Source organism: Amblyomma maculatum, unplaced genomic scaffold (assembly GCF_055883805.1).
Source record: "Amblyomma maculatum isolate TAMU_Amacu unplaced genomic scaffold, ASM5588380v1 scaffold_13, whole genome shotgun sequence".
Classification (NCBI taxonomy): Eukaryota; Metazoa; Arthropoda; class Arachnida; order Ixodida; family Ixodidae; genus Amblyomma; species Amblyomma maculatum.
In genome coordinates this window covers 5,260,307-5,273,592 of record NW_028146738.1, presented here as the reverse complement: position 1 = coordinate 5,273,592, position 13,286 = coordinate 5,260,307, and the positions used below count along the sequence as shown (strand labels likewise).

At 44.8% G+C, this 13,286-nt stretch overlaps 1 long non-coding RNA gene across 1 annotated transcript; it reads left to right on the top strand.

The window, feature by feature from the left end:
* The first annotated feature begins 4,557 nt into the window (after window positions 1-4,557).
* Window positions 4,558-11,471, top strand: LOC146172133 (uncharacterized). Its single transcript, XR_014702606.1, has 3 exons — window positions 4,558-4,680; window positions 6,083-6,208; window positions 11,012-11,471. It is a non-coding gene; the product is annotated as an uncharacterized LOC146172133 (long non-coding RNA).
* The last annotated feature ends 1,815 nt before the right edge of the window (window positions 11,472-13,286 follow it).

Here is a 13,286-nt window from a genome sequence, read left to right as displayed (position 1 = left end):
AACCATTGTCTGAGGTGGTCCTTTAATGGGCATTGAAATGCTATGTAACTACAGGTACTGATAGAACTCTTGATCATGTTATGTGATGATGCGATCCTTGCATGCATATAGGTATACATTGCAGAATCTGCAGTGCACCACTTGACCATTTGCCACCAGTTTGTGTGAAAATGTATTTTTCATGCATGTTAACCAGTATTTAACAGATGACCCCTGTGCACAAGCCAAAAGTGCCACGAGCCAAATGTCACGAGGCCACATGACATGGCAGGAGCTGTTAAGTCAAGCTTACAAAGTTATATTTGAAATATGTTCTGGGACGTTCCAGCTCCAATTAAGAAAGGTTGAGGCTTACAGAGGTCTATGCCAGATTGTCTATCACCTAACAGGGCAGCCTACGACCGTATGCTAATGAGTATATCTGAGATAACAGAGACATGAATTAAGGAATTAGTAATTATGTTTGTAGCAAAGGGCATGTAAATTAACGGGAATCCACAGTGGGATCTGCAGAAAAGAACCATTAACGCTGGCACACCATATCCTTACAGGTGGAGATTAGGAGTCTCCCTAATTTTTTTTCTCCTCAAAGCTTGTCATTTCCTTCGTTCTTCCAGATGAGGAAGATGTGAAAATGATGGCATCGAAAATTCCAGAGACCATCGTTAACAAGGATGATGATCCAAACAGCGTAAAAAGGAATTTCAGAAAAGATGGGGGACTAGTAATGCTGGCAACAGTTGAAGCTAAGTGGAGAGGCATGAAATTGAAATGCAACATATGCAGAGGTATGATGCGAGACGACCAGTCTGTGGTGTGCGACATCTGTCTCCGTTAGTTTCATCAAGTGATTGGCCAAAGCAGATGGGGCTTGTGGTTTTGTGATAAGTGCAGTGTAGTAGCATAGATGCAACCTTGCCCATTAATAATTGGAGTGGAGTAAGTGCATTGTTTTGTTTTTGTAAGGTGTTCATGGTTTCATGCAAACATTATGAGAAATTTTTTCCTAGAGTATGTTTGCTGAAATGTGAATATAATGTGCAATAAAACTAGTGTTTTCTTGCTATTTACTTTTCCTTGTATACATTAGTTCTGTGAAGAAAACCACAGGCTAGAAGGAAATGTAATAGCATGCATTTTGATACTTGGCCCCGTTGTGCTGGCTCAGTAGTTAGAGTGCTTGGCTGCTAAACCGAAAGATGCAGATTTGGTTCCAGCCACAGCAGGGGCATTTCAATAGAGGCGAAACAATAGGCCGTCATGCACCGTGCGGTGTCGGTGCATGTAAAAGAACCCCAGGTGGTCGAAATTATACTGGAGCCCTCAACTATTGTGTTCCTCATAGCCGTAGTTATTTTGGGATGCTAAACCAGATATTGTATATCACATCATACTCTGAGTAAGATGCTATTCATGGTCAGTTAATCATACACTAAATGATCAATTTTTTTCTGCATGGTACAGCAGCTGTTGTACAATTTTACTTTAGCCTTCATGAAGAATATCACACTGGCTCCACATGGCCTTCTGTTGACCCTTGATATGCGTCACAATCACACACCCGAGTATGTATTTGTCTAAGGGCACCTATGCATGCAAGGAGGGGACCGTTACTTTCCATTTGTCAGAACTGAAATTCACGATCCACATCATTTCTGTAATTCAACTGCCTGCTATTTGAACTGTACAGCATTGATGCAAGTATCAAAGAACTGCAATTAGCAAATTGATCCAAGCAGGAAACCATGCCAAGAACTGCTTCGGTTTCATCTTTAACAACTGTTTGAGAACTAAAATTAGCCAAATGTTGCAAAACATAAATGAGAGGTTACAAAATCTAAAAAACAATGAAGCCTACCTGTGGCATGTAGGGTTTCACATCCTAAAGTGACATATGTAGCTATGAAAAATACCATAGTGGAGAGCTCCAGACTAATTTGACTGCCCGGGCTTTGTACTTTGCGTTGACATCTTGCAGGAAACAGAAGCATTTGCATTTCACCTGCACCAAAGTGCAACTGCCATCACTGGCATTAAACATCACGACCTTGGGGCAAGTAGCCGAACGTGCCACTAAGATGTCGCAGCGTCTACGTACATGCTATACACGTCAACCTTTCTAGCATTAAAGCTGTCACATGCATGGCGGATATTCATGTTCAGCTTTGAACTGGCAAGTTTAAAAGTGTACTATTTGTGTTTGTCTAGCATGAAAAACAAAGGAAACAAAGGAAAAACGAAAAAAAAATTAACATATGTTGAAAAAGCACTAGTCATTAACACATAAAGCATATTCGTTCCTTTATTAATAATAAAGTGGCCTTCAACAATAGTACAAAGCCTGAACATTTATTAAGCTAGGTGCTGTGCCAGGCAGCTATTTTACAGAAACCTGAACCATTTCACCTGTAGTAATGCGCATCCCGGCGGTGTGGGCTGGGCACTTATTTTTCGGTCCACTCCAACATGCGAAAACTGCATCATGTGCATTCCCATTTTCCGAATTTTGAGCTCTGTAGTGCAGGTTAACAAATTGTCGATGACTTATTTTCGTCCGATTGTTGCACAGCGCGTGTAAATAAATTACCTCTGCACCTAATAAACACTGACATGCACGTGCAACATCGCCGATCATAAACGGACACACTGATGTCCGTCCAGACATCGGCGCACTCATCACAGCACTCTTCGTAGTCTCACACAGCACTCTAGTAGGACGTAATCCGCACGTCACAGCATCTCACGGTAAGCACAAACCACACCTCCAACAAACACGAATGACGTGATGCTTGGGCTAGAGACACGCCGGCGGCATCCAGCTTTTTCAGCGCCTCTTGTATATGTGCTACGTAGAACTTGCAGCACTAAACCTCAATGCCAGCAGAAAGCGATGCGTTACGTGACGCATCTCTTCACAGATGGAAGTGACGAAACTTTGAAGAATCAAAACTACATAACAACCGTCGTAGACGTTAATCCACATGATGACGAGGACCAAATGAGCGGGCGTGCGGGCCGCGGGCTGGCCGTCAACACCGCGATTACATGCGCTTGCGCTCTGGTCGTGCTTGCCACCCTGCCGCGGTCCAACTCACGTAAACCTATCATCATGCCATCACGTAGTATATCATCCATTCTAGGCACTATTCTTGCCACTGTACTATTCTTTGTAATTTCACATTTCACGCATGCAGTATGTAGTACATACTTCTTGCACCTCGCACGTACACCTCACAAAGTATATATACCTTGCAGCACCTCATACCAACTTCGATTTGGCTACATATGGCTACCATGTTGTTGCTACAACCACATCTGGGGATCTCGGATCCGTCCGGCTTTCCCGACGGATCCCAAGGCCCATATCGGAGAAAAATGCGTTGGGTCCGTCGGAAGAACCCTACCGATCGGGTCCGCCCGCCGTACCTCTGAAAAATATTTCCCGGATCCGTCCGTCGTATCCCGAAGAAAAACGCACCGGGTCCGTCGAACGTACCTTTAAGACCATTGATCGGGTCCGTCCGACGTACCTTTAGCCACAGCCTTTGCATATTCCTTTATGTCCTAGCTGAGACAATAAACAATTGTTATTGCCACCGCGCTTGATGTTGCGCTCCCACTCTTGCCTCTTCCCTGCGTCTTTCGGTGTCCTGAAGAGAGAACATTTCACCTTGCACGAGCGCTACCCGGTCTTGCATCCGGGCAAGAAACACGTGCTATCACGCTTACCCCGTTTTCTGGACATGACGCTATCACATAAAAAAGGCACACTTGCACACATGCTAGCTAATTTGCGCGCATTCCGGCTCGCGAGCGAAAAAAAGTGCACGTGGTGCACGAGCCTTCACGGCACCAACGGATCAGCGCGGCGCAGATTCGCAGTACGGCACAACCGCCACAGCAACACGTACACAACGCGACCACGCTCCGAATGCGTACAGCGCCTCCTGAGCTTTCACCCGGGAAGCGGCCAACCGGTTCCATAGGGAACCCCGCTCGGACCCCAGACGGCCACTGACGTCCGACGGACAACCGAACTCGGCCGCAACTCGGCGGCCGATTTCGGACGTCCGCCGGAATTCCGGCGTACGTACGAAAGCGGATGGTCGAATCCGTTCGCCCAGCGGACAGCCGCCGTACGTCCGCCACTGGATTTGCTTTTACACAGCTATGATATAGTTTGTAGTCGTCGTGCTCGTCTGAACTGCGTATAAATCAGTAATACCGTCAAGTCTGCATTATATGATGCCAGAGCGAATCGATGCGATAGAAAGCGTTTCCATTAAACAGTTTTTTTTATTTTCCGCGTGTTTCATCGTTGAATTCTTCCATCAAAAATTTTTGATTAAAAGTTAAATGACCATTAAACATTTTTCTATCATGATGCTTCGGTGAAATTTTAATCAGTGGCTGAATAGACGCAGCAAGCAGCAAGCTCAAAAAGACAGAGTTAATGTATTAACTCTATGCAAAAAGAACGAAACCGAACCTATCCTCAAAAAAATCTGAAATGAGCCAATCCAATCCACCTGACAAGTTGAAGTTTTGTCATGGAAGATCGTTTACGTGTTCTGCATTTTCTGCGCAGTTACAAATACCTACGGCTGTAATGCACTGCTAGCATTGTTTTTGCTGTGGCTCTGTGCGGCTGGCACACTTTGTTCACCCGCCGATTCCAAAGTAAGTATTTCACCGAACTTTTGTTTCTTTAGTGGAACTTTTCGATGCACCGATAGTGGTGAGCTTTTGGGTAAGGAAACAGCTCTGTACAGCAGCCGAACGGTCGAGTGTTTTAGGCGATACTGACAGGATGGCTCCGCGCCGACTAACTAAAGTGCAGCCTCAAGTCTGAGGGCCATCTTTCTCGGCATTACTGGATGCTGCGCCAGTAAGCCGCGCAACTTCTCTGTCTCTGATAAAGGAGTGCCTGCCCGAGCTTTAAAGGAGTTAATTTGTTAACCATGCGCAACGTGCTGAGTGGTAAAAACTATACGAGAAATCTTTTGCACTCCTCGAGCCTATCGTGCGACATGCCTACACCTGTGAAAACGTCGCGAGTTTTTTTTTTTTTTTTTTTTTTTTTTTTTTTTTTTTTTTTTTTTTAATGGACAGCCGCTGATCTTTCTCTCTCGAGCTTTACGGCAACTACAGTTTCTAGAAGGAACGGCTGTAGCTACTAAATAACTAAAGGTTTAGTACTCTCCTTCAGCTTTGACGAACCAGGACAGCACCTTGCGCATGTTGGTTATGCATGTGGGACCGAACCGCGCAGAACAACCGGACAAGGAGATGAGAGAAAAAAAAAAAAGTCAGCACGTCTTTTTCTTGACCCGTTGTTCTGCGCTGTTCTGGCACGAATTTGACATACCGCCGCCGCGATACGGTTGGGCTGTGAGCTCTCGTACCTGCAACGCCTTCTTTTATGCAAAACAGGCATACTGGGAGGCCATGCAAGCCGCGGGCTCAAAAAAAAAAAAAAAAAAAAAAAAAAGAAAACGAGTTGAGCAAAAGTGAGATAACAAAATTGTTGTTGCTTTGTCCTTACAGATATTCAAAGGCTCCTCAGAACTTCACTGCATTATTGACAGCGAGATAATGCCAAAGCTACACTAGAGCCATGCAGCACCTTATAGTGCATGATACTGAGCTTATGTCTCGCACTGAAAGCTCTTACCATGTTCTTAGATTATCATATTAAAGTAGCTTTAAACCCATGCTTGTTAATACAGTGATAGCCATAAATTGAATCTAGGGCATCATGCTCACATACAAGGCTTCTGATAACCGCTGGTCACATGATGTGGGCTATAGCAGAAACCTGTACCTGGTCATCTTGCAAGCATTTGTGCAATTGATGCTTTTAATGTGTTGTAAAAGTTTTTGTGTTCTGTTTCTGTATGGGAATGCTTTCCTTATTGAAGGCTAACATTTGGCTTGCTACAGCAAAACCTCTACCTAGTCATCCTAAAAACAGCACCACACTTGGTGCTTTTAGTGTGTTGTAAAAGTATTTGTGTTCTGCTTCTGTATGGCAATGCTTTTCTCGTTGAAGACTAGCATGAGGCTTCCAAAAATTTTTCAGATGCCATTTGCTGTAGCCGATTTCGTAGGCCAACAGGAAGCAGCATTTTGAACATGGAAAACTGTCATCCACGGGGGAAAAACAGCAACATCCCTTTGCATTCTCATTTCTTTGGTATGGCTAAAAGTGAGTATTGTATCATTATCTATATTATTAATATTGAATCATGATTGTCAGTGTTGAAGTTGTTTGAGCGTGATGATTTTAAACACACAGGACATCCCTTCGACATTAAGGTTTTAGCTTGTTTACATGTAGGATGTAGAACTGGTTTCAACAAACTTTATGCAGCAAATTCTTTTTACATTGTCCACCATGTTACTTTTTGTCATTGTCCATTGAAGTAAATAACCAGTATTTTACGTTTACACAGTCGTCCACTCTTAGCTTAAATGGGAATGTGTGGCATGCAGTTTGCAAAATAGCAATGCATCCGTCACAGCCATGCATCAAGGCTAAGTGGCTTGTGCGTAGAGGGACCAGCTGCTCCAGCTTCACGTCATCTGCCTCTTTGCTCCGGTGTGCAGACGTGCATTGAGGCAAAGTGGTTTATGTGTAGAGAAACCAGGAGCTTCTTTGCCACATCTGGCTGTTTGTTACGGTGTGCAGATGCGCATCGAGGCAAAATGGCTGATGTGTAGAGGGACCAGGAGCTGCTGCTTAACGTCCTTCGCCTCTTTACTACAGTGCACAGCTGTGCATTGATGCTAAGTGGCTTGTGCATGGAGGGCCCAGGAGCTGCAGCTTCACGTCTGCCTCTTCGCTCAGGTACGCAGGTGCGTATTGAGGCAAGATGGCTTATGCATAGAGGGACCAGGAGCTGCTGTGTGGCGTAGTCTGTATATTTGCTATGGTGCGTATCGAAGTACAATGGGGGGGCTCATGTGTAAAGGTACCATGAGCTGCTGCGTCATGTCGTCTGCCTCTTTACTATGGTGCGCAAGCATGCATCAAGGCAAAGTGGCTTATGCATAGAAGGACCAGGAGCTGTTGCTTCACATCTGCTATGATGCGCAGCTGCGTATTGTGGGTGGTGGTGGAAAACATTGCCATCAGATACAAATACAGGAGGTTACTCACTAGCTGACCCTGAGGGGGCCTGACCTGACAAAAAGAAGGGGTCCCTAGTTTGGGACCCCAGTGGTGGTAGAGGGACTAGAACTGGTACTTCATGCTGTCTGCCCCTTCGCTACGGTGTGCAGCTGCGATGGATGCAGTGGCATCTCAAAAAGTGCATGCCACGCACTCGCATGTTCAGCCTGAGTGGACGACTGTGTACCTGCTATAGCTTTTTTATTCATAGAATAAACCTAGGCCAAGTTGGATAGCTCACCTCATATGTGGTCAGCAAAGAAAAGCCACTCCAGAAAATCTGATGCATTTACTGTCATAGGATTCTTATTCATATACATGCTACTGACAAGTCAGATTCTTCACCCTCAGAAATGCCAGAAAAATAACCAAGGGTGCGTCTCTAATAGTCTAGCTTGCTCTTTCTCTGCAGACTTGAGTCAGATGTGTGTTCCATTGCTGTGGGTGGGACAGGTGTGAATCTTTGATTTTAAGCTTGCAACAAGTATGTTATTGTAGTTTAAAGGCAAAACGGTACTAATAATCGTAGCCCCCCGTGGCCTTTATCCCCTTTTAATAGTGTCGCTAGACACTGAATTATTAGTTTACTCTGCACTGTTTCTGTCTAGTTAATGTGCGGAGATGTACAGCCTCGTCCACTTCTAGCTATAACATGCTCACCGCCTTCAAAACGCTGTTGCGTTCGAACCGGCCACACAATAAAGCTAAGTGGCAGGCCATGTGAAGCAGCACATCCGGGTCCCTGTGTGTGTGCACTGATTTGCATCGATATGTGGCTGTTTCGTACGTAATGTTGATTTGAGAGCAGTGTCTGTGTTATAGCTAGAAGTGGACGACCCTGTACATATATTTATATGACTTGGAGTTGTCGACTTTGCACTTAGAAACATTGTAGCGTTATCTGATGTGTTGCTTTCATTTCTTTAATGATTTCTGTAAGGGATCGGTGGGTATGCTAGGCACCATTATTAGTCTGCTCTTTTTGGGTCACCTGTTCAATGCCCAGCTGCGGCTGTCTCCCACTTGCCCTCGGACAGGAGGCAGAGAGACGCGCACAGAGAGGCAGCTACAGCAGCTACAGTGCTTAACGGAAACGTAGGCAGAGAGGGAAAGAAGTCCCCTCTTCCGAGGACTTTGCTGTCGCACTCGAAGACGCGGGGACAAGCAGTTTGTTCTCGTTGCTGTGTCATGTAGGGGGCTCATTTTTATTTCAGGAGCTTTACGAACAGTATACAACTAAGGGGTCCTTAGTACTAAGCGTACTAAGGGGTCCTTAGTACTCTGACTGGACCCATCACCCGGAGGTAGCACAGCTTTGAAACGAGCACCTCTTTTGGAAGAACTGCTTATCGTTCGAAGAAAAAACACTGTCAGGTTGAAGGGTGTAAGGCCCTCTTCCTTGTTGGGGAGCCCATAAAAGTGACAATTATTCAGTGCAGGCGCGCTGAGTGGGGTCTCGTTGAGGATTCCAACCCTGGATGTCAACAATGGTGGGAGATGGTGGCGTTGAAAAAGGGCAAGTGTGTAACAGTGACGGTATGATGCGGAGCGGGAGGATGTGGGTTGGCTCTTCTGATGTGGTCCGCAATGGTGCTGACTCGGACGCCAAAGATTGCAATAATTGCCCTGTAAAAGGAGCCGCCAAGGATGCAAGCTTTGGGCAATGGTTGCGCACGTGGGACACCATTTTGATGGGTTCTATTTATTTTTTCTCTTTTTTTTTTCCTAGGGGAGAGAGTTTGGCATGTGACCTAGTGAGCCAATCATTTCGACGTCCATTCTCTAAATTCCGTTTGTTGTGAAACGAATTTGTTGTCCCTTTTGCATTGCTTGTATTAGGGAGAGGATGAAGAACTTATGAAAGTGGAAAGACATGCCAAAATGTTTGTTAGCCAGTCATGTGTGAGTTCGTTGTCATTGGGGATGAGAAATGTGGGCGGTGTCCCGAAGTTAATGAAACGGCCCCGCGGCCTGGAGAACTCGTTCTGAGCTAGATTTTGATCTCTTTCCTCTTCGGCATAGATCATGGTCATTGTTTCACCTGTTGTAAATACGTACATTCGTGTATAAAATTTTCAGTTCATCTTCCTCTCCGTGTGCAAGTTGTTGTGGCCAGATGCAGTAAATTCACTATTTTCATTTCTATATAACGTGCCTTTCTGAAGATGGTGAGCTCTTTTGTCCAATCCTGTAAGAAAGCAGCAAAGCGCTCCCAAATCTTCCACAAAACTGTGTGATATCCTTAATACTAACTGCGGCTTGGTGTCACTCAAAACATGTAGTTGAGGTAGATTTCTTCCCCCCCCCCCCCTCTTTTTGTTCGTTCAAATGAGGACCGGCGGACACTAACTCTTGCTTTTGTAATGCCCTAGGCCCCGCCTTAAGGCAGTACTCCAATGTCAATACCATTTTTATAGCTATGGCTGTCCAACAGCACTAATGTCTTTTATACACTTCTTTTACTAATCTCTTACCCAAGTGGTGGTTATACTGCGGGGGCGAAAGTCTCTGGACAGTATGTCTGGAGATTTTGGACTAGAATCGCGATGTAAACTAATTGTGACCTTATTTCTCTTGCACACATGAAAGAACTAACGTTCGACTTTCACATCGACAAGTATGGTCCGAGTTTCCTGGTCGATGTAAAAGTTATGTGCTTTGATTGCAGTTTGTGTAGTCCACACACTTGTCCCCGATATTACATAGGGGCAAATTAGGTGCCTTTACAGGGGCAGTTTCTTTGGCGCCCACTACCTTCCCCATAAAAAAGCTACAGTGTTGCTTGTGAACAGCTGGCTGCATTTATAAATACTATTTTTTTTTTGTAATTTGTTGTGCGTAGTTGAGAAATCCATGACATACATGCACAGCTGGTTGCCAGAATTATGCAACCATATTTCAGTAACTAACATCCATGCTGCATGCTGCCGGTAATACATCAGGAGCTTGTGGTTGTCAGCTTTTTGTGCTTTGTGTAACTATAAGCCTTGCTATTGTAATGTCACATATAGCGCTGTGGGTAAACAAATAACTACTTTTAACTCTTGTAGAAGCATGAACACTGCGCAATCACTGCGGCGGGCTATGCTTCCACATTGGGCTTTAGCCACATGTCAAATGTCTATCTTTATTCTGCTGCAGCAGCTTGCATGTTATCAGATAAGTTACTTCGTCGCAGCTGCTCTAAGGAGACGCTTTCTAGACGCTTGTAGCCTAGATGTTGATGTCGATATACCCCCGACACGCCCAGGGAATGTCTTCGGTAGAGGGTACATGGAAACCAGCGAAATGTGCACTTTACAGAACAAAAAGGTAACAATTTTAAATGATGTTATTATTGATCACTTCTTTTCAGAGCAGGAACAATGACTTTAGAAATCTGCCTGTTAAACCGCTCAAAATGCAGGTTTCTGCCGCCAATGCGTACCTGTGTAATACTGCAATGCTCTGGCTGTGCTTTATGTTCATATACAGCATCCTTTATGCTTAGTTTCTCTGCATGTGCACTCCATGTCTTGGGCATTGCTGAGGGTGCATAGCAGCAAGCATAACATGCCATGTTTGGTCAGAGTGGCATGTTCAAAGAGACGACATAAAAACATTAAAATACTGAATGCCAGGTTCTGGTCAAACTACGTTTGTATCTTTTGTTATTCTGCATGGGTTTTGCTGCAGTTATATGACCTTTCTATATAGTATGTGACAGTTCTGAATGGAGATGCATGCGTACAGTGCCATCTGGAAAAAGCAATTGAGAGAAACTGGCAGTTGCCCTTGGAGATGTGTAATCAAAGTTCAGCACAGATAACTTGAATTTCATTTTCCCTTCTATTGCAGGAGGAGCCCAGCCTGCTCTTTCCATCTTAGGCCTGAAAGACCAGCAACAGCTGATCGAGCAAATGCACAGGATAGTAACTGCTCCTGGAATCCCGGCCTGCGGAGGCCGCCCACAGGAACTTGATCATCTCCCCGTTAATTCCGAAATATTAGGTTTCAATAAATACCTTTTCCTTCACCACCTCCCCAAGGGAAGAGCTGTCACGGCCAAGGATAATTAAAAAAAATTATTCAAGTAGATTCTTAATACTCCAGTTGGCCTGCATTTTACCATGCCATTCCTTAACATCGATATTTTTGTAGTGTAACATCGATATTTTTGTAGTGTAGACTATTTATGCATGCAGTTTTTGCAATAAAGCCAAAAAAAAAATGCTTTTTTTACAACCTCGCATGCTGGTATGCCTATGCACTTAGCATGTTTTCAGGAATGGTGCATTTGTGTAAAGCTCAGCTAGCATATGTGCCTCTTTGATGGAAGTTATAATTGCACACTACTGTTCAGTGCTTTGTGCGTGAAAGTAAAGCAGACAACAGGAAACTTGAACCTGTTGCATATTCTGTTGTCTGCTTTACTCTCACGACAAAGGCATTGAGCACTAGTATGTGACTGAAATTTCCATGGCACATGCTTGCTGAGCTTTACATAAATGTTATTGACAAGTTTTTACACCAATAGCGGGCCCTGCAAGCATGTTCCGGGAAACGTCCGAATGTCCGCCTCCGGCTGCCCGTCGGACGTCCGTGGGACGCGATCCGGATCCACGAACGATAGTCCGACGGACGTCCGCTGTACGTATATCGAACATAACCGGACTTCCGTCGGATGTCCGAAGGTCCGAAAACGGACGTCCGTCGGTCGACCGTCGGACGTCTATGGCCGTCTGGGGACGGCAGACTAGCAAATACTTCTAGGGACTCTACCCTCATCATTGAGTTGATGCCGCTGGCAGTAGGCAGCTGCACGCGTTTTCTTCCAAGTTGCGCGACCAGTTGTACATTGAAAGCTGATGATGATGATATGGCCCAATCAATCAATTTAGGCAGAGAGTGGCACACACCGTGGCACTAGTACACTACTGCTGCCACGCATAAAAATTCGTCACGCTACGTCATCATAAACCAAGCAAAAGAAAAAATTGTGCGCAACAGCAAGTGAAATATTTGTAATACTAATTTATAACTTTAAATTTTGGCTGAATAAAGGTTACTGTTTATTTTCTTAGTAATTTTAACTTATGTAGGTATCGTCAGCGTTTGGCGCGTTGGTCGCGCACACCGTGGTGGCGCGCGCTTTTATTGCTTTTATTTCAGTCGAAGCGTTTCGCGTACTCATATATTCTGATATATCAAATCCTCCTTGCTAATCTCTGGATTAGCAAGGAGGATTGGAATCTGCGCTTGATTGCTACGATCAAGCGCGGAGTTTGGACGCGCTTGAATGTGACGTACAGTTGCAGATAAATTTTTGAATTGGAAAACATTTATTTCGTCAACATGCAGACGGTCCGCTCTAGATGGCCTCCAGTCCATGGCCATCTAGTCCATGGCCATCTAGACCTTAGTCATCGTTTATAGATCCTTTTTAGATTTGAAACTGCGCATCCAAAAGCGACCGCGCTTTGCGCCTAGGCCATGGTAGAAGAACAAATGGTAGCGTAACTCCCATGGAAGCCTGAGTGTCGACTCTGAGCGAGGCTTTAGTTTCTCGGCGCCCCCTGCGAACTGTGAGGTACAACAAACACGTGACGTTTCTTGTGACTTCACAGTAACGTACTTTTGGCGGGGAATTTGATTGTATTTTTACTTATGGACGAAAAACAAGACCAACAACGACGGAGGCAGAACGATGTTCGGATAAGGCAGAAAAATGGACACCGTAACTGTTCAGCCAACTTTACTTGACATGGATTTCTACTGTCAAGTTTTACGTTAACTGAAATGTTACGGCATCTTTAATCACCTTATCATAGCATCGTTCTGCCTCCGTCGTCGTTAGCCTAGTCTTTCGTCGCGCGTCATGTAAACGCATTCTGGGGCTTATTTCTTCGGGCACGTTTGTGAACAAGGGCCTTCAATTGAATTCGGCAAGCACATGGATAGAATCACATGGCTTGAGGCATTTCACTAAGGGCATAAATGAGTGAAGCTGTGCTGCATAGAAAGCCAGGCTTTATTAATTCACGATTACTTACATAGACGCTTCACGACAATGAAGTCTTTAAGTGCAGGAAAGCGACCACCGCTCATTAGTCACGGTCTTCATGAAATCCTC